This window comes from Neofelis nebulosa, chromosome 17 (assembly GCF_028018385.1).
Source record: "Neofelis nebulosa isolate mNeoNeb1 chromosome 17, mNeoNeb1.pri, whole genome shotgun sequence".
NCBI lineage: Eukaryota > Metazoa > Chordata > Mammalia > Carnivora > Felidae > Neofelis > Neofelis nebulosa.
The window spans coordinates 62,451,753-62,473,962 of NC_080798.1; the positions used below are offsets into that span (position 1 = coordinate 62,451,753).

The following is a 22,210-nucleotide window of genomic DNA, read 5'->3' on the forward strand; positions in this document are numbered from 1 at the left end:
GAAATATAATAACATCTACCAAAAACCTAGGGAGAAGAATATAATGGGTTCCAAGGTAAATGACCATCAGCTTAGTACAAACTGCTAAACGCAGAAGAGGTTATGTAAATAACCCAGCAGTAACCATATATCAAAAACCAGTCACAAATATGCTAAGAATAAAGATAAATAAATTAAAATACTTCACTAAAGAAAATAAGCAAAACATGAAAGACAGACAAGAAAGGATCGGAGAAAATCATTAGAAACCACAAGAAAACAGGTAATATAATGGCAATACATACATACATACATAGCAATCATTTCTTTGAAGGTAAATGGAATGAATGCTCCAATCTAGAGACATAGGGTGTGAGAACGGATGAAAAAAAAAATTAGAGTAGCAATACTTGTATCAGAAAAAATACACTTAAAACAAAGTACATAACAAGAGACAGAGGAGGACGTTATATAACAGTAAAGGGTACAGTCCAAAAGGAGATATAACAACTGTAAATATATCCCACAATTAAGTGAGATTTATTCCCAAGCTGCAAGGGTGGTTCAGTATTTGCAAATCAATGTGATACAATATATCAACAGGAGAAAGGATAAGAACCATATGATCGGGGCACCTGGGTGGCTCAATCCTTTAGCAGTCTGACATCAGCTCAGGTCATGACCCCATGATTCGGGAGTTCAAGTCCCACATCAGACTCTGTGCTGAAAGCTCAGAGCCAAGAGCCTCCATCGAACTCTATGTCTCCCACTCTCTTTCTGCCCCTTCCCTGCTCACACTCTGTCTCTCTCAAAATTAATAAACGTTAAAAGAAAAGAACCATACGGTCATTTCAATACATGAAGAAAAAGCATTTGACATACTACAACATCCATTCATGATTATAACCCCCTAAAGTAGGTTTACAGGGAACATACATCAATGCAATAAATGTTTTCTATGAAAAACCTGAAGCTATAATCAACCTTAATGGAGAAAATCTGAGAGCTTTTCCTATAAGGTCAGGGAAAACACAAGGATGTTTACTCTTACCACTTTTAATAAACATAGCACTGGAAGTCCAAGCTACAGCCAGCAGATAAATCAAATGAAATGAAACTAAACAAAACGAAACGAAACAAAACAACGTAAATTAAAGTAAAAGAAAAGAAAAGAAAAAAAGAAAAGAAAAGACAAAAGAAAAGAAAAGAAAAGAAAAGAAAAACTAATCCAAATCTGGAAGAAGTGAATCTTTCACACTTTGCCGATTACATGACACTATATATAGAAAACCCCAAAGAGTCCACCCAATAACTGCTAGAAGTGATAAATGAATACAGCAATGTCACCGGATACAAAATCATTGTACAGAAATCTGTTGCATTTCTAGACAATAACGAATCAGTAGAGAGAGAAATTAAGAAAACAGTCCCATTTACAGTTGTACACCAAATAATAAGGTATCTATGAATAAATCTATCCAAGGTGGTGAGAGACCTATACTCTGAAAATTATAAAAAAGTGATGAAAGAAATACAAGATGACACAAAAAAGTGGAAGGATATTCCATACTCATGGATCGGAAGTACAAATTTCATGGAAATGTCTATACTTCCCAAAGCAACTGACACAATTAATGCAATCGCCATCAAAATAGCAACAACATTTTTCATAGAACTAGAACAGTCCTAAAATTTGTACAGAACCACAAAAGACCCAAATCTTCAGAGTAAACAACCTTTATGTGAAGTGATAATTATGGATGGAACTATGCCTCTGGATCTTCTGCTCCAAAACACAGTAGTCAGCCTAAGCATTTGAACAAACATTTAGACATATCCCAACCAAAGATCATTCTACAAAATACATTCTACAAACATACCCTCAAAACTTTGCAGATCATGAAAAATATGGAAAAATCTAAAAATTGTCATGGCCAAGTGGAGCCGAAGGAGACAGGATGACTGTAATGTGCCAGCTGGGATGAGTCTGGGACAGAAGAGGTTAAAACTGAAGCAATCTGAATACAAATATAAAGTTAGTTAATACTACCATATCTCTTTGGGATATTGATTGTGATCATGTATCGACTTAGAGGACATCAATAGTCAGAAAACACTCTGATGTATGTGGAGACTCAATAATATCTTCCCAATTTTTCTGGTAACTAGAATAGAAGCCCACCACGATTGAAAATACTATTAGTAATCATGGTTTTATGTTTTCAACACCTAATATTATATGACTAGTTCTAGTATTAGTTACTAGTGATGGCCATGTACCTAGTCTTGTTGTTCTTACTATTGTGTAATTTAAATAATAGCATTCATGGTACAGAAAACTGAATGCATGATATACGCTTCATAGAAACATCCACTTTACATATTTTAAGATAATAACGTATGTAGACACCACTGTATTATGTGGTATGTAAATTAAGTGTTTTTCGGATCTTGAATGAACATGTCATTAAATGGCTTTCCATAAAGGCGGTTATCCTAGATAATGAATGATACTCAGATTTTACAGGATGTACTTCACATCATGTCTGAAGAGTGTCCAAAAAAGAAAACATACATACACACGGCCAGATGGATCATTGTGACTGGCTCACTTATTGTAAAGAATCCTTGCTTTAATATTTTCACGCATATTTTTAGCAGGAATACAAGAGAATGAAATATTTCCAAATCAAAGAGATGTTCAAAGTCTGGAAGAATGATAGGGTGTTCATGGGGTTTCAGAAGGAAAAGATGTGACAGTGAAGTGGCAGTCACAGGCAAGCAGGTTTTTCTCACCCACTTTGACAGGTTTTCATGAGGGGATGTCCATCACAGCATGTGATCTGCAAAAGGGTAAGACCCAGAAGTACCAGAGGGAAAGACACACTTTAGGAAGAGGTGACTTGGAAAGGGTGCTTCTGTGCCTAAGTGATGGCTCAGAAACCTGGCTGGGTGTCCCTGGGTCAAAGATTTCAGGAGGCCAGCAGTAACCTAGACTCACAAAGATCTAAGTAACATACATCAATGTAATTTAGAGTCGCAAAAATCTTAGAGCCACAGAGTTGATCTTCATCTATGATTAGGAGATGGTCACAGTTTTACAGGATATGATCATCGGGCTGGCAGTAGATGGCTAAAATATGATTTAGGGTTATGTTTTTAATAAAAAAAATTGATGTGCAAAAATATGGGTTTGGAATGTAAAGAAAACTCACAGGACCATCATGGAGTTACTTACGTTAAGGCCTCATGTCACTATCCCTAAATTCATTCCTGTAGGAATGTAACCTTTAACCAGTCAGCAATGAAATTCCTAGTCATTGCTGGAAATTTAACTGACAGACCCCCGCCATTCCCTCAGGGAGGAAATCTCGCCTAAATAAGGTATTCCATGCCACTAAATTTGTTTTAAGTTTATTTATTTTGAGAGAGAGAGAGAGAGAGAGAGAGAGAGAGAGAGAGAGAGAGAAAGAGAGCACATGCAAGGGAGGGGCAGGAATAGAGAGAAGCCCATGACCACGAGGTCATGATCTGAGCCAGGATCAAGACTCGGACACTTAACCAAGCGATCCAGACCCCGAGAATGTGGAGTTTCAAAGGTTAGCAGGCTTGGCTGGGATACAGCCCTGAGGGCACTGGCCTAATCCTTGAGAGAAGGCAGCAAACTACTTACAGGCAGATGGTATGGAAACAGTGACCTGTACATCGCCTGGTGCACGCAGTGGGGCGATTATACACTCATCATGGAGAGCATCCCTGAGAGGCAGTGTTCACAACAAGGGGACAAAGGAGCTAGGACAGAGGAGGTGTGTGGGACCATTTTCCTCCTCTTCCCCACAGCATAAACACAGAGCCATCTGCTGGAAACAATGTCATCCCCACACTGGCTGCCTAACATGCTTACATCAACCCCACATTCCTGTGCTCTGGTGAGACTGGCCTTCTAGGTCAATCAGGCTTGCTTCAGTCCCAATGGAGGTGTCCCCTTCCCCCAGGAGACCAGCGGAAGCCCATGACCACATCACCTCTCTTGACCAGACAGTTCTGCAGAGCTTCACTTCGAGTGGCAGTCATTTCAAGTGTCACTTAAGAAGCAGATCGGAGCTGACCTAGATAAAACTCAGCACATTCTGGCCAAGGACCATACATTGTCCATACAACTGGCCTGAAGGACAGTGCAGCCAGAACACAAAACAGTGTATGCAACACACACCACGGACACTCCCTGATGGTCAGGCCCTGGACACTAGATGACCTCCTTTTCATAAAGCCATTCATCTCACAGGCAGCTAACATAATGAGCTTTTGTAACACAGAGAAGGCAAATACTCAGCCAAAATGCCAAGACAGGAGGAATGCATCCCAAATGAAAGAAAAAGATAAGGTCATGGCCAGAGAAATGGAAGGAACACTTCCAAACTCATTCTATGAGGCCAGCTTGGCCTTGAGTCCAAACTGGACAAAGACCCCACCAGAAAAGAAAACTACAGACCAATTTCCCTGATGAACCTGGATGCAAAAATTCTCAACAAAAAGGAGTGAACCGGATCCAACAATACATACAAATAATTATTCACCACAATGAATTGGATTTATTCCTGGGATGCACCACGAATTCAATATCTGCAAATCAACTGATGTGATACATCACATTGATAAAAGAAAGGATAACAACCATATGATCCTCTCAATAGATGCAGAAAGAGCATTTGACACAATGCAGCTTCCTTTCTTGATGGAAAAAAAAAGTACTCATGAAAGGAAGGATAGAAAGATCTTGTCTGAATATCAGTATGTCCAGATACAAAAGTCCCACAGCTAATATCATCTTCATTGAGGAAAAACTGAGAGCTTTCCCCCTAAGGTCAGGAACACGACTGGGATGTCCACTCTCACCACTGTTATTCCACAAACTGTTGGAAGTCCTAACCTCAGCAAGCAGACAACAAAAAGAAATACAAGGCGTCCAAATTGGCAAGGAGGGTCAAACTTTCCCTCTTCACAGACATGATACTTTCCAAGGAAATCCAAAAGACTCCATGGAAAAACTGTTAGGACTGATACTGGAATTCAGGAAAGTCTCAGGATATAAAATCAATATACAGAAGTTGACTGCATTTCTATACACCAATAATGAGTCAGCAGAGAGAAATCAAGGATTGATGTACTTTACAACTGCACTGAAAACCATCAAATACCCAGGGGTAAACATAACCAAAGAGGTAAAAGATCAGTACACTTAAAACAATAGAGGGGCGCCTGGGTGGCTCAGTCGGTTAAGTGCCAACTTCGGTTCAGGACATGATCCCTCATTTGTGGGTCTGAGTCCCGTGATGGGCACTGTGCTGACCGCTCGGAGTCTGGAGCCTGCTTCAGAGTCTGTGTCTCCCTCTCTCTCTCTCTTTCTGCCCCTCCCCTGCTCATGTGCTCTCACTTTCTCTCTCTCTCTCAAAAATAAACAAACATTAAAAAAATAAAGGAACAAACTATACAACATCTATGAAAGAAATGGAAGAAACACAAAGAAATGGAAAAACATTCCATGCTCATGGATAAGAAGAACAAATATTATTAAAATGTCAATACCACCCAAAGCAATTGACACATTCAATGCAATCCCTATCAAAATAACAACAGCATTTCTCACAGAACTAGAACAAACAACCCTAAAATTTGTAGGGAGCCAGAAAAGACCCCAGATCGCCAAAGTCATGTTGAAAAAGAAAACAAAGCTGGAGACGTTAAAATCTGGACTTTATGGTGTATTAGAAAACCGCAATCATCAAGACAGTATGGTACGGGCACAAAAACGGACACAGACATCAATGGAATGGAATAGGGAACCCATAAATAGACCCACAAACATATGGCCGAGTAATCTTTGATAACACTGGAAAGAATATCCAATGGAAAAACAAAAGTCTCTTCAGCAAATGGTACTGGGAAAACTGGACAGTGAGAAGATTGGACCTGGACTATGTTCTTAACCACCCCCCCCCACACACACACCTCAAAATGGATGAAAGATATAAATGTAAGAAAGGGACCATCAAAATCCTAGAGGAGAAAACAGGCAATCTACCTCCTTGATACTGGCCACAACAACTTCTTGCTTGTCATGTCTCCAAAGCAAGGGCAATAAAAACCAAAATGAACTATTGGGACCTCAAGATAAAAAGCATCTGCACAGCAGAGGACACAATCAGCAAAACTGAAAGGCCACTGAATGAAATGGGAGAAGATATTTGCAGGTGACATATCAGATAAAGGATTAGTATCCAAAATCTATAAAAAATCATCACACTCAACGCCCAAAAACCAAATAATCCGGTGAAGAAATGGGCAAAAGACGTGAAGAGACACTTTAAGAAAGATGACATTCAGATTGGTCACACATGAAAAGATGCTCAATCTCACTCGTCATCACTGAAATACAAATCGAAACCACAATGAGATATCCCCTCACACCTATCAGAATGGCTAAAATTAACATCTCCGAAAAAGACAGATTTGGCAAGGATGCAGAGAAAGGGAACGCTTTTGAAATGCTGGTGGAAATGCAAAGTGGTGTAGCCACTCTGGAAATAGTATGGAGATTTGTCAGAAAAACTAAAAATAGAACTACACTAGGCCCCAGCAATTGCACTACCACGTGTTTATCCAAAGGATACACTAACGCTGAGTCGAAGTGGCACATGCAATGCAATATTTATAGCAACATTATCAACAATAGCTAATTATGCAAAGAGCCCAAATGACCATTGACAGATGAATGGATAAAGAAGATGTGGTATATTCATACAATGGAATATTACTCGGCGATCAAAAAGAATGAAATCTTGCTCTTTGAAACAACATGGATGGAACCTGACTTGATTATGCTAAACAAAATATGTCAGAGAAAGACATACATCATATGATTTCTCTCATCTGTGGAATTTAATACAACTGATGAACGTAGTGAAAGGAAAGCAAAAATAAGATACAAACAGAGAGGGAGTCAAACGATAAGAGACTCTTAAATACAGAGAAGAAACTCAGGGTTCCAGGAGGGTTATTGAATAGGGGTATGGGCTAAATGGGTGATGGGCATTACGGGCGCACTTGGGATGAGTATTGGTTATATTTTGTACTTGATGGATCACTAAATTCTACTGCTGAAACAGTATTCCACTATAAAGTAACTAACTTGAGCTTAAATTAAAAAAAAGAGAGATATTAAAAAGAAGTAAAGAAATGTACTACCAGTCAAAAGAAAAGAATATTTAAATCGGGCTCTTTGAGTGGAAATCTAGGACTAAAAGTGTTACAGACAAGAAAGGATCAGAGAAAACACCAAGAAACAATGGCAAAACAACTAGAAGAATGGCACTAAATATATACCTATTGATAACCACTCTAAATGTACATGGACTAAATGCTCCAATCATAAGACATTGGATAGGGCGTCAGAATGGACAAAACAAACAAACAAACAAAAACAACACCTATCTAGATGCTGTCTACAAAGATTTATTTGGACTTAAGCCACCTTCAGATTTAAAGTGAGGGAATAAAGAAACATTTATTATGCCAATAATGTCAAAAGAAAGCCAGTAGCAATACTTATATCAGGCAAAATAACCTTTAAAACCGAGACTCTATTTTGGTACACTTTGGGTAAATACCTAATAGTGACATTTCATGAACCCAGTATTTATAGCAGCATTATCAACAGTAGCCAAACTACAGAGAAAGCCCAAGTATCCATCAACTGATGAAGGTATAAAGAAGTGGTTTGTGTGTGTGTGTGTGTGTGTGTGTGTGTGTGTGTATGTATACGCATATATATATGTGCATATGTGTACGTTCATACATACAAACATATGTATATACAAAGAAATATAACTCAACTTCAAGAAGAATGAAATCTTGCCATTTGCAATGATGTGGATGGAGCTAGAATGTATTATGCTAAGTGAAATATGTCAATCAGAGAAAGACAAATATAGGATTTCACTCATGTGGAATTGAAGAAACAAAACAGATGAAAACATGGGAAGGGGGAAGGAAACGAGAAGAGTGGTAACAAACCACACGAATCTCTTAATGTTAGAGAAAAAAAACGAAGGTTGATGGAGGGAAATGGGTCAGCGCTGGGCTAGATGTCAGATGAGTATTAAGGAGAGCACTTGTTGTGATGAGCACTGGGTATTGTATGTAAGGGATGAATCACCAAATTCTGCTCCCAAATCCGAGAATGCACTGTATGTCAACTATGACTTAAATTAAAATAAATAAATAAATAAATGAATAAGTAAGTAAATAAATAAATAAATAAAGCCATAACAAGAGATGAAGACGGACGCTATCTCATACTAAAGGGGACAATGAAACAAGAAGATCCAATGATTGTAAATTTTGATGCACCCAACATGCGATCACTAAGTATATAAAATATTTAACAACCACCATAAAGGAACTCATTTTTTATAATATAACGATAGTAGAGGACTTTAGCACATCACTCACATCAATGGACAGAAGCTGTAAACAGAAAATCAACAAGGAAACAATGGCTTTGAATGACACACTGGACCTGATGGGTTTAACAGATATATTTAGAACACTCCATACTAAAATGGCAGAGTACATATTCTTTTCAAGCGCACATGGGACATTCTCCAGAATTGATCATATTCTAGGTCACATATCAGAAGAAGAACAGCAGAAGGAAGGAAGTAATAGAGATTCACAGGGAAATAAGGGATATTCAAACCAAAAAGACACTAGTCAAAATCAATGAAACCAGGGGCTGGTTCTTTGAAAACAGTAATCAACATGAAAACTTCTAGGCAGACTTTTGAGTAAGAAGAGAGAAAGGACTCAAATAAATAAAATCACAAATAAGAAAGGAGAAATAACAGTCCACACCACAAAAATACAGTTAGAAGTTAATATTATGAACAACTATATGCAACAAATTGGAAACTCTGAGAAAAATGGACAAATTCCTATAAACACACAAACTACCAAAACTGAAACAGGAAGATACATAAAATCTGAAAACAGAAAGAAATCAAATCAGTAATAAAAAAATCTCAGAGTTTTTTATTACTCAGAACACAAGAGTTCTGGGCCAGATGGTTTAACTGATGAATTCTACCATCCATTTAAGAAAGAGGTAATATGTATTCTCCTCGAATTATTACGAAAAATAAAAAAGAAGGAAAACTTATAATTTCATCGTAAGAGGCCATCATTACCCTGATACCAAAACCAGATAAAGCCTCCACTAAAACCGAAAACTGGTGGGGCGCCTGTGTGACTCGGGCTGTTTACTGTTCAACTCTTAATTTCGGATTAGGACATTATCTTGCGGTGCGTGGGTTTGAGTCCCATGTTGGACCCTGCCATGACAGTGTAGGGCATGGCCAGGATTCTCTCTCTCCCTATCTCTGAGCCCCTCCCTCACTTTTATGTACTCAAAGGAAAGAAATAAACATTTAAAAAATGTTTTAAAAATTTTTAAATAAAACTGCAGCCCGATAGCCTGATGACTATGTATGCAGAAATTCTTATTAAAATACCTTCAAATTAAAGTCGCCAATACATTAATAGAATCGTTTACCATAATCAAGTGGGATATATTCCTGGGCTGCAAGGGTGGTTCCACATTCACAGATCAATCAACATGATGCACCACAGTAATAGAAGAAAGGATAAGAACAATACGATGCTTTCAACAGATGCAGGAAAACTATTTGACAAAAAGTCACATCCATTCATGATAAAACCCCTCAGCAAAGTACATTGAGACTCAACCTACCTGCACATAATAAAGGTCATCTAGGAAAAACCCACAGCTCATCTCACCTCAATGGGGAAAAATTGAAAATTTTTCCTCCAAGGTCAGGGACAAAACAGGGATGACCCCTCTCACCACTGTTATTCCACATAGTACAGGAAACCCTAACCACAGCACTCAGACAACAAAAAGAAATAAGAGCCATCCAAATCGGCAAGGAAGATGTAGCACTTTCGCTATTTGGAACTGACATGATGTGTTCTATAAAAAACATGAAAGATTCCCTTAAAACTTGCTAGAATTGATATATGAATTCCACAAGTCACAATATACAGAAATCAAGCTACATAAATGTATTGCATTTCTAACACAAATCATGAATTAACACAGAGAGAAAGTAAGGGATCAATCCCATTGACAGGCTCACAAATGCCACAAGAAACCAGGAATAAACCTAACCAAAGAGTTGAAAGACCTGTACTCTAAAGTCTATGAAACATTGATGAAATAAATGGAAGAAGACACAAAGAAATGGACATACATTTCATGTTCATGGATGGGAAGTACAAAATACTGTTAAAATGTCTACACTCCTCAAAACAATCTACACATATAATGAAATCCCTATCACACTAACAAAAACATTTGTCACAGAACAAGAACAAATAATCTCAAAATTTGTATGGAATAACAAAAGTCCCCATACAGCCAAAACAAACTTGAAGAAGAAAAGCAAAGCTGGAGACATCACAATTCCAGACTTTAGGTTATATTACAAAGCTATACTGATCAAAACAGTATGGAACTGGCAAAACAACAACAACAACAACAACAACAACAACAACAACAACACCACACAGAGGCATAGATCAATAGAATAGAAATGCAGAAATGAACTCACACCTATATGGTCAATTAATTCTCAACAAAGCAGGAAAGAACATCCAATGGAAAAAAAGATAGTCTTGGGCACAGGGGTGGCTCAGTCAACAAAGCGTGTGATTGTGAATTCAGCTCAGGTTATGATCTCAGGGCAGTGCAGAGCATGCGTGGGATTCTCTGTCTCCATTTCTCTCTGCCCCTCTTCTTCATGCTCTATCAAAAATAAGTAAATAAACTTAAAAAAAGGCTCCTCAACACATGGTTTTGGAAAAACTGGACAGCATCCTGCAAAACAAAACAAAAACAACAATGGACCGCTTTCTTACAACATACACAAAAATAAATCCAACATGGATAAAGACCTATATGTGAAACCCGAAACCATAAAAATCCCAGAGGATAACACGGGTAGTATCTTATTTGACATTGCCTGTACAAACGTCTTTGTAGATATATCTCTAGAGGTAAGGGAAACACAAGCAAAAATAATGAGACTTCATAAAAATTAAAACCTTCCGTCACCTAGGAAATAATCAACAAAACTAAAACACCTACAGAATGATATTTGCAAACGACATCAGATAAAGGGTTAGTGCCCAAAATATATACAGTTATACAGCACCCAAAAAATGAGAAATCTGATTAAAAATGGGCAGAAGACAAAAATGGACATTTCCCGAAGGAAGACATATACATGGCCAAGAGACACATGAAAAAATGCTCAACAATACTGATCTTCAGGGAAATACAATTCAAAAGTACAATGAGATAACACATCACATCTGTCACAATGACGAAAATCAATGAAGGATGAAACAGCAGGTGTTGCCAAGGATGTGGGGAAAGAATAACCCTCTTGCTGTGGGTAAGAATGCAAACTGGTGCAGCCAGTATGGAAAACATTATGGAGATTTCTCAAAAAAAAAAAAAAAACTGGAAAAGGAAGTACCTTACGATCCAGCAATTTCACTACAAGGTATTTCCACAAAGAATACAAAATCTTCAAAGGGATACATGCACCATGATGTTTACAGCAGCATTTCCTACAACAGCCAAATTACAGAAACTATCCAAGTATCCATCAATTGATGAATAAATTGAGATGTGGTATATGGAATGTAATATTACTAGGCCGTAAAAACATGAAATCTTGCCATTTGCCGTGAGCTGGATGGAGCAACAGAATGTTACCCTGAGTGAAATAAGCCTTTCAGACAAAGACAAATACCAGATGATTTCACTAACACATGGAAATAAAACAAAACAAAGCGCGGGGGGGGGCGGGGAGGAGACAGTGACAAACAGACTCTTAACTAGGAAACAAACAGGGCTTCCAGAGCAAGGTGGGGAATGGGTGAAACAGCTGCTGGGGATTAAGAAGTACACCTGGGATGAGCACCGGATGACGTGTGGAAGGGTTGCTCTATATTTTACACCTGAAACTAATACTACACTGTAACTTTACTCACTGCAATTTAAATTAAAGATAACGTACGTTAATGACAGGTACCTACCAGGTTTTCTGTAGTTTGCAATCACTTAATTAGGTTGGAAAAATAACCATGAAACTTTTTAAAAGGCATGTATGATGTGGGGGACAGTTTGTGCCCTTACCTCGGTCACTGGTTCTAGCAGGACTCGGAAAGTGGGTCCCAGCTCATTCTTCTAGGAGTTCCCAAGACGAGCATTTCATGTATTCATGTCCTAACGGAATGCAGCTCCCATTCTTCTGAATTTCTGTCAGGGTTTCTTCCCGGAAACAAGCCTGAATCTGGAACAAACCATCGACTGCATCGATGAGGTGATGTCGTGGGACTCCGCAATCCACGAGACCTTTAATAAAATATGTCTTGTTCAAATACTGTCCGGGAAGGGGAGGAATGAAACACGGGAACAGCCCAGAAAATGCAAGGGCCTGTGCAGCTCAGCAACCAGCTTGCCCAGGGAAGCCACCCAGCGCCCACTCCTCAGCACTCAGTACAATAAGGCAAATTCTCTCTGGCGACTCAGGAGATGCCAAGTTGCTACAAAGCTCCCAAGATCTCCCCTGGGGCGGGCGGCACAACCTGCTGGAAATGCAGCTCTGCTCTCTGTACTGAGGCAGCGGCAGAGGCTCTGAGTACTCTGGGAGCAATCAACGCCCTTCCTGCTCTGAGGTGCTCTGGGTCAGAAAAGCCGATGTTGCGCCCTCTGCTGGCCGTCACTGCCTGGGCAGAGAAACCCGCCTCTCCGGGTCTGCGGTGCTCGAGCTCTCTCTGTTGGCCATCATGGGCATTTTTGCAATGTGGAAGGCCCTGGTCACTCAGCTGAGACACTGAAAGTGCCTGGGCAACTAAACCTGTTCTCCACATTGGGAAAGGTTTTAATGACAGGGCCTGGGACACAAAGAAATCTTTTCCTTCTCCTTCCTGTGAGTGAAGAATGAAACCGAATTTATTAACGTAATGACATCATTTGTAATGTTTTAAGCAATGTTCACAGAAAAATAGACCGCCAATTTACACTTGCTGAGCAAGTGGTAATTGTGTTTACCACCAAAATACTTAGGTTAGATAAAGAATGAACACCTTTGAGAGAGATACCGGCATCAGCTATGGAATGAATGAGTCCTAGGGATACAAGGGACAGCCAATGCAATGGAGTCAATCCTGTAATAATACTGTTGCATGCTTTCACAGGATAGCTACACTTGTGCTTAAGTACAATATAATTTATAGACATATGGAATGACTACAATGTATGCCTAAAACTCATACAACAAATGTGTGAACAATATTTCAATTAAAAATAGACATCCTTTACACTATTTTTAATTTCTCCTTCTTTGCCAATCAACTATAATTCCTGGGGCGTTTGGGTGGCTTAGTCGGTTAAGCGTCCGACTTTGACGCAAGTCGTGATCTTGCAGTCCATGAGTTTGAGCCCTGCGTCAGGCTCTGTCCTGAGAGCTCAGAGCCTCGAGCCTGCCTTAGTTTCAGTATCTCCCACTCTCTCCCCCCTCCCCAGCTCGGGCTCTCTCAAAAAAAGAAAAAAGAAACATTAAAAATGAAAAATAATTCCTAATTTGGAATTTGTGAAATTCCATTTATACCAGATTTTCTAACATCACCATCTTGATGTGAAGAGCTTATCTGAAAAGTCACTAATAATATCTTTGATGACACATATGTGACAAGGTCAGAATGAAACTTACAGGGAGCTATGAATCAGTTGTGAATTTACAGTATGTATCCTTGGATAATATTTCCAATGAAATGTGCTTTAGGGACATGGATGGATGAAATAATGTCCACCAGTCATATAGGTAAATATCCTATAGGACCGTTATGCCTTCAATTACTAATTGCCATCTCTTCAGCATTAAAAAAAATCTGGGACAAGAAAGTGTCTTTGAATTTGATTTAAGAGAAGACTAGAGTGTTTTAAAGTGTTCACCTACCTTCTGGAATCCTCAGATTAGTTGTGGACAGGAGGATAGCAACCCACGATTGGGAGGCACACCGCTAGTCCCAGAGGGAGGATATGGACCTTATTGTCAATTTTTAAAAATCAATATCAGCAGTCCACCTCTGCCAGGTACAGACTTCAGGACCTGGGAGCAACATGATGCCTGATACCTGGGTTCAGCACTTGAGGAAGGCCAGCTGGTGGGGGAGGGGGGAAATCCAACAGGGCCTGGGGCAGTGAGAGAGATGGCCCCAGGACACCTTCCCACAGGGCAGACTTGGAGTATACCTGCCAAAGAGCAGCACAATCTCCCTCAAGACATCCCTCTCCATGACAGAACATGAGGCTGAGCCTCACAATTCCAGAAGAAATGAGGGATACTCTTCTGTTCAATTCCAATGGCTTCTGCAGAGCTTGGACCCAGGGATGTTGGAGTCTTGGGGTCATGGAACTCTGATGCCCACGATACAATCCCTTTCTGCCCCAGCACGCAGAGCCATCTCATACATCCCCTCTCCCCTGATGCATCTAATGCCATCCACATACCTCGAGCAGGTGTCTACCTTCCTCTTTGTACTTCCTCTTTGTCACTGTTTCTCTCTAACCACATCTATGTTTCTTCCTTTGACTCTTTAGGGAGTGGTGTAATATACAGTGCTAACCTTTATTCTTGTACATGTGAATATCCAATTTTCCCAGCACCAGTTATTCAAGAGACTATTCTTCTCCACTGTGTATTTTTGACTCCCTTGTCAAATACTAGTTGACTGTGCATGCACGGGTTTAGATTGGGCTCTCAATTTCCATTCCATTGTCTTATGTGTGTGCTTATGCCAGTAACATAACTGACTTCTTTGTGTTAGAATGAAGCTTGAAATCGAGAAGTGTGATGCCTCCTATTTTGTCCTTTCTTGCATTGGCTACTTAGGGTCTTTTTGTGGTTCCAAATACATTTGAGGATATGTGTTTCTAATTGCATAAAAATTGCATCGGAGTCTTGATAGAGATAGCACTGAATCTCTAGAGGGCTTTGAGTAGTATGGACGCTGTATCTGTATTAATTCCTCCTACAGATGGACATGGGGTGGCTTTTCACTGACTTGTGTGTTCTGTTTCTTCCATGCAAATTGAATTTCTTCTATTTCTGCACACAGGTTTTGTAGTTATCTGTAGAGATCTTTCACCTCCTTGGCTAAATTTATTCCAATAAATTTTATTGTTTTGGATGCTATTGTAAACGTATGGCCAACTAATCTTTGACAAAGCAGGAAAGATTATCCAATGGAAAAAAGACAGTCTCTTTAACAAATGGTGCTGGGAGAACTGGACAGCAACATGCAGAAGATTGAAACTAGACCACTTTCTCACACCATTCACAAAAATAAACTCAAAATGGATAAAGGATCTGAATGTGAGACAGGAAACCATCCAAACCCTAGAGGAGAAAGCAGGAAAAGACCTCTCTGACCTCAGCCGTAACAATTTCTTACTTGACACATCCCCAAAGGCAAGGGAATTAAAAGCAAAATGAACGACTGGGACCTTATGAAGATAAAAAGCTTCTCCACAGCAAAGGAAACAACCAACAAAACTAAAAGGCATCCAACGGAATGGGAAAAGATATTTGCAAATGACATATCGGACACAGGGCTAGTATCCAAAATCTATAAAGAGCTCACCAAACTCCACACCCGAAAAACAAGTAATCCAGTTAAGAAATGGGCAGAAAACATGAATAGACACTTTTCTAAAGAAGACATCCAGATGGCCAACAGGCACATGAAAAGATGCTCAATGTCGCTCCTCATCAGGGAAATACACATTCAGATATCACCTGAGGCCAGTCAGAGTGGTCAAAATGAACAAATCAGGAGACTATAGATGCTGGCGAGAATGTGGAGAAACGGGAACCTTCTTGCACGCTTGGTGGGAATGCAAATTGGTGCAGCCGCTCTGGAAAACAGTGTGGAGGTTCCTCAAAAAATTAAAAATAGGCCTACCCTATGACCCAGCAATAGCACTGCTAGGAATTTACCCAAGGGATACAGGAGTACTGATGCATAGGGGCACTTGTACCCCAATGTTTATAGCAGCACTCTCAACAATAGCCAAATTATGGAAAGAGCCTAAATGTCCATCAACTGATGAATGGATAAAGAAACGGTGGTTTCTATACACAATGGAGTACTACATGGCAATGAGAAAGAATGAAATATGGCCCTTTGTAGCAACACGGATGGAACTGGAGAGTGTTATGCTAAGTGAAATAAGCCATACAGAGAAAGACAGATACCATATGGTTTCACGCTTATGTAGATCCTGAGAAACTTAACAGAAACCAATGGGGGAGGGGAAGGAAAAAAGAGAGGTTAGAGTGGAAGAGAGCCAAAGCATAAGAGACTGTTAAAAACTGAGAACAAACTGAGGGTTGATGGGGGGTGGGAGGTAGGGGAGGGTGGGTGATGGGTATTGAGGAGGGAACGTTTTGGATTGAGCACTGGGTGTTGTATGGAAACCAATTTGACAATAAACTTCATATATTGAAAAAAAATAAAATAAAATGTATTTATTTAGTTTAGTTTAAATTTATGTATGCATTTCTTCAGTATTTATTTTTTCAAGTTTTTATTTAAATTCCAATTGGTTAACATACAGTGTATGTTAATTTCAGGTATAGAATGTAGTCATCCATCACTTACATACAACACCCAGTGATCCTCACTGCTAGCGCCCTCCATAGCCCATCACCCATTTAACCCATTCCCCTGCCCACCTCACTTATAGTAACCCTCCATTTGCTATTTATAGTTAAGAGTCTGGTTTCTGGTTGATTTTTATTTCATTCAATTATGTGAGGGGTCACATTTATTGATATGCATTTCTGAAACATCCTGCCTTTACAGGGAAAAAACCCTTCATCACGGTCAATGATCCTTTTCATGTGATCCTGAATTTGGTTTGCCTGTATGTTACTGGGAATGATTCATCTATATTCATCACGGGGATACTGGCCTATAGATTTCTGTTCAGGTAGTATCCTTTCTGGCTTCCTACCAGGGCAATTCCAGTCTCATGAAATGAGTTTGGTGGTGTTCATTCCTTTTGAATCAATGAGAGGACTGCTGTTAGTTCTTCTACAAAGTTTGGTTAAATTCACCAATGAATCCACCTGGCCCTGGGGTTTTCTTCCTTGGCAGAACATCGATTACTGATTCAATTTACTTACATTGGTTATCTTCTTGTATTGATACAGTCTTCCTTTAATGGGTCTGTGCAAACCTTCCATATCTTCCTGATACAATCTTGGTAGGTTGTGCGTTTCTAAGAACCTATCCATTTCTTCTAGGTAGGTAGTTTTCTGTCATCTAATTTGGACATAGTTGCCACTTTGTCTGCTTTATGTTTCTTTGGTATAAGGCATAATATCTTCTCTTTTATTTATAATTCTTTTGAATTTGGTCCTCTTTATGTCTTAGCATAGTCTATGTATAGTCCTGACAATTTTGTTTCACTCTTCTGAAAACCCACTGTTGGTCTTCTTCATATTTTCTATTGATTTCATGGTCTGTTTCATTGGTTTCCACTCTCATATGGATTAATTTCTCCCTTTTGAGAACATTGGGCACAGATTGTTTTTTTCTTCTAGTTCTTAGAAGTTAAAGGTAGGTTGTTCATTTGAGTCTCAAATCTATCCTCCACGCATGCAAAGCCAGTGACTCATCAGAGAACCTTCAATAAGTCTTTTCTGTCCTATTTCTCATTCTCAGAACTCTGAGAAATAGAATCCAAAAATTTATTTGAAGACACAATAAATGAAAACTTCCCTAATGCGGGGAAGGAAAGAGATACAGAGCAGGAGGCAAAAAGAACCCCCATTATATTCAACAGAAGCAGATCCACACCAAGTCGTATAGTAATTAAAACCCAAAATGTCGTGATAAAGAAAAATTTTCACAGCAAGAAAACAAAAGTTGACAGTTACCTACAAGGGAAACCCCATAAAGTTATCACTGGATGTATTTCAGAAGAAACTTTGAAACCGTAAGTGAGCAGCACGGTTTGGTAAAGGTGCCGAATGGAAAACATCTGCAGCCAAAGAGTCTATCCAGCAAACTATCATTCAGATGGAAGGAGAGATCAAGAGGTTCCCAAATAAATACTAAGCGAGTTCACAATCAACAAACCACCCTTGCAAGAAATGTTAAAGGGGACTCTTTAAGTGGAAAAGAAACACCGAAAGTGACAATATTAAAGTGTGAAACGCAAAAGCAATAAAAATGAGTATATCTGTAAAACATCAGTCAAGGTATTCACAATATGAAAGGTTTCAAAATAGGAACACTACATAGCTACAACACGGGAAGGAGAGGAGTAAACAACTGGTTCAAACTTAAACAACTATCAACTTAATTTAGACTCCTATATACAGAAGTGGTTAGGTACAAACCTAATAATACCCACAAATCAAACACTACTAATACATATGCAGAGTATAAAGACAAACAATTTCAACTGTGAAATTGTGAAGAAACCCAGCAAATCAAAAAAAGAGAAAGAGAACAAAGGATCAGAAAAAATCAGAAATAACCAATATCAAGTAATAATAGGACAAGTACATGTCTATCAATTACATTGAATAGAAACAGAATAAATTCTCAAATCAAAGGCACTGGGTGACAGATAGGGGCAACTGGATGGCTCAATCGCTTGAGATTTCGACTCTTGATTTCGGTTCAGGCTATGATTGCAGGATCATGGGATTGAGCCCCAACTGGGCTCTGCACTGAACATGGAACTTGGTGAGGATTCATTCACATTCTCATTCTCTCTCTCACTCTCTCTCTGTCTCTCTCTTCCCTCATTCCCCCCACCCCGCTCTCCCATGCCTGTGCTCACTCTCTTCATAATAAAAAGCACTGGGTGATAGAATGAGTAAATATATAGGACCCATCTATCTTCTACCTACAAGAGACTAATTATAGAACTAAGGTTTCAAAAGAAATCTGCACTAGCAGTACCTTTATCAGACAAAATAGATTTAAAAATAAAACTGTAACAAGAGACAAAGGACACTATAATAATAAAAGATACAATCGAACAAAAAGATAGAACAATTGTAAACATATGTGCGCTCAACCTGAGAGCATCCAAATACACAAAACAGTCCAAAACTAAAGAATTGATAGTCATCCAATAATAGTAGGGCACTTTAACACCCCAATTACATCAATGGAGAGATATTTCCATCAGAAAATCAGCAAAGAAGTAGAGATTTTGAATGATAGAGTAGACCAGATGGACTTAACCGACATATTTTAGACATTCCATCCTAAAACAGCACAATACACATTCTTTTCACGTGCACATAACATTCTCCACACTCGATATTAGGTCATAAAACAAGCCAAAACAAAATCAAACCGATTGACACCATACCATGTGTCTTTTCAGACCACAAAGCTATGAAACTAGAACTCTACAACAAGAAAAAAAATCTGGAAAAGGCACAAAATCATGGAAGTTAACATGCCACTAAACAAACAATGGCTCAACCAACAAATCAAAGAGAAAATAAAAAAAAACATGGAAACAAATGAAAATGAAAACAGAAGAATCCAAACTTCTGTAAAGCAGGAAAACTGGTTCTAACAGGGAAGTTTATAACAATACAAGTCTGCCTCAGGCAAAAAGAAACAAAAAAAAAAAACACACTGAAGTAAACTCCATAACTTTATAAAATAAAAACCAGACAAAGGACAACAAACAAAACTCACAAAGGACAGAATAAAGAAAATAATTAAAATCAAAAAAGAAACAAATGATATAGAGATTAAAACTATGCACCTGATGCATCAAAAACAGATGAGGCAGTACGTGAAATCCTATCATACCTAGAGAGGCAGGGTGGCGATGTGAAACAGTCCAGAGCCAAGCAAGAATGGGGCAAGGCAAAAAAACCTCCGGTGCAGAGAGACAGGGGCGAAAAGATTGAACACACTCCCTCCCAGATCCAGGTCGATGTCTACGCATAAACATCTCCCCGTTCCAAGTGGGAGTGCAAACATAACTTAATTCTTGTCCTTGACCTAACCCTAACACTAACCCAAATCCCAACACCTAAACATAACAGCTAACCCTAACCATAACCCTAATACTAAACCCTGTCCCTATCCCTACACCTAAACCCAAACCTAACCCTACCGAACTGAGAAAGTAAACAATCCCTGAACTAACTGTGATCTTGTGCCTAAACCTCTAACCCTAACCATATAACTCTAACCCTAAAACCATAACCCTAATGCTCTACTTTACCCGTTAACCCTAAAATTATAACACCTAACACTAACCCTAACCCTAACCATAAAACTCGAACACTAACCCTAACGCTAACCGCTAATCGAATCTCCACACCCATAACCCGAACCCAAGTCCTAGACCTAGACCTCACTTTATCCCTAAACCTAACGCAAACCCTAACACTAATGCTATCAACTTACCCTAAGCCCACCATCTAACCATTACCCTAACTCTCAAACCCAAACCATAACCCTAAACCTAAGCCTAACTCAAGCCCAAACCTAATGCCTAAACCTAACACTTAACCATAACACTAAACACTAACCATAACCCTAAACATAACCCTAATGCATAAACCTAACTCTAACCCCTAACAGTAACCCCTAACAACAACCCTAACCATAACCCTAACACCTAACACCAAACCCAATCCCAAACCCTAACCCAACGCACACGACACACAGGAATGGTGTCACATACACACTGGTGAAGTCCCTGGTCAGAACATTAACCCTAGTTAAGAATCTCTCTAGATGGGGACCCAATTCCTATCTCTGAGAACACCACAAACAAATGGCCCAAAGCGGTACAGAATTACTCGACATGGAACCTCGAACATCATCATGAAATTTCCAATGCCCGCATGGAGCAGCACAAGGGGGCTGATGAGGCCCAACTGAAGATGGCACACACACGAGGCTGCTCCTGGAACACAAAGACTAAGCCTGAACAGCCCGTTCTGATGAGGCCCACACACAATCCTCTGGGGAGACCACTACCCAGCGGAGGTTCAGCGCTTGGAGCTTCCTGGGACCTAACCCTAACCTTAACTGTGACACTCACATACCGCTCAAACTAAACCTCAACCCAACTCTAAACCTAACCCTACACATGACCCGCACCCGTGCATGGACCGTCATTCAGCCCTCAGGGTGATCATGGCACTGGTGTCGCTTTGGCCCTGGCAACATCCATGGAACGAACCTTAACCTTGGCAAGAGCTTTCTCCTAATGGGGACCCAATTCCCAAGTCTGAGGACATGACGGACTTGGGGCCCAGAAGCGGAGGAGGATTACTCAGCATGGAACCTGGAATATCACAATGTCATTTCCAAAGACCAGAAGGAGCTCCACAGGGGACTTCTTGAGGTCTAACCGAGGAGTGGCACTGGCACCCAAAACTCAGCCTGACTGGGAACCTCCTTAGACCCCTCTACTCAGCCTTGTGGGGTGACAATGGCCCTACTGGGGGTATAGTGCCAGGAGCCTCCTGTGACCAAGCCCTAATCTTAACAGTGACCCACAGTATACACGTGAACCTAAACCTCACCTCATCTTTAACACTCACCCTACACCTGACTCGCACCATGCGTGTGCCCTCATATCATCGATTCAGGGAGATCACAGAACTTGTGTCACTTCAGCCCTGGAGATTTCCCTGGCCAAAACCCTAACTGTAGCTAAGGCTTTCTGCATATGGAGACCAAATTTCCACAGTCTGACAAGAGCAGGCACAATTGGTGGAGAAGCGGTGCAGGATAATTATGTGTGAAGCGTGGAACATCACCATGTCATTTCCAAAGCAGGGCTTCAGATGCACAGGAGGATTCCTGAGGCCTACCGAAGAGTGCGGATATAGGTGTGGGGCCGTGGAACGCAAAGACTAATGCTGACCAGTACCCTTCCTTCTGCACTCCAGTCAGCCATTCGGGGAAACAACTGCACTGCTGTAGGTTCAGGGTCTAGAACCTCCTGGGAACTAATCTCAACCATAAACAGAAACGTAACCCTAACGCTACACCTAAACCTAACACGAAC

General features: G+C 39.8%; 1 long non-coding RNA gene across 1 annotated transcript in view; it reads right to left on the bottom strand.

The window, feature by feature from the left end:
• LOC131499451 (uncharacterized) overlaps positions 1–12,501 on the bottom strand; it is a 31,075-nt gene extending 18,574 nt beyond the window's left edge. Inside the window, exon 1 of the long non-coding RNA XR_009255883.1 lies at positions 12,263–12,501. This is a non-coding gene — a long non-coding RNA (uncharacterized LOC131499451). The remainder of the gene's footprint in view (positions 1–12,262) is intronic.
• Between the last annotated feature and the right edge of the window lie 9,709 nt (positions 12,502–22,210).